At 47.7% G+C, this 791-nt stretch overlaps 1 pseudogene; it reads right to left on the bottom strand.

Moving 5' to 3' along the window:
* LOC123798961 (ubiquitin-conjugating enzyme E2 D3-like) lies at positions 1 to 536 on the bottom strand (annotated as a pseudogene).
* Positions 537 to 791: the final 255 nt, after the last annotated feature.

Here is a 791-nt window from a genome sequence, read left to right as displayed (position 1 = left end):
TCACATGGCATACACCTGAGTCCACTCCCGAGATAGGAAATACTCTGTTGTTGTACTTCTCTCTGTCCGTGTTATAGATCCGTGCGATCTCTGGCACTAGGGGGTCATCTGGGTTTGGACCAGTCACATAACAGTGAACAGATGGGTAAAAGTAAGAATATTGATCTTAGAGTATCGAGACAAATGCTATCATTACTATTATTATTCAGATGATAAATTCTTGTAAATGCAATGTTAGGTGGTTTGAAGCGGTAGTGTGTAGGACAATGAACTGTCAAAAGAACATACGACTTTGGGGACCTGGGAGGTTCAATCAGAAATGTCTGCCTTCGGCTCGGGGTCCAGGGATGGAGCCTCAATAGGCTCCCTGCTCAGCAGGGAGTCTGCTTCTCCCTCTCCCTCTGCCCCTCACCTCCCTCCACTTGTGCTCTCTCTAACTCTCTCAAATAAATAAACTAAATTAAATTTTAAAAGAACATACCGCCTTGACATGGGCTGTCATTAGGTCCCGTAATTGTGGCTTGTCAATGAAACATACCCCCAGCCGGAGCTGCAGAACATTGTGCTGGTCAGGGGCCAAAACACAGTTCCTTATTCATCTATCCAAACACTATAGTCTGTGTGTTCTGGCCCATCGCTCTCTCAGTGGGTGTGTGCTCAAAGGTTCAGCCAAAACTTGATTATCCCAGCAGCAGGCAAGGACTGTCTCTTGTCTCATGCCAGTTCTGCCAGACGCAGGTGTAGAGAGACCTCGGTCTCCTCCCTACACAGGGGGTGCCTCCCCAGCCCTA

The sequence above is a fragment of the Ursus americanus genome, chromosome 22, assembly GCF_024610735.1.
Source record: "Ursus americanus isolate L20-20 chromosome 22, mUrsAme1.1.p, whole genome shotgun sequence".
NCBI classification, from domain to species: Eukaryota; Metazoa; Chordata; class Mammalia; order Carnivora; family Ursidae; genus Ursus; species Ursus americanus.
This window is presented reverse-complemented; position numbering and strand designations above follow the sequence as displayed.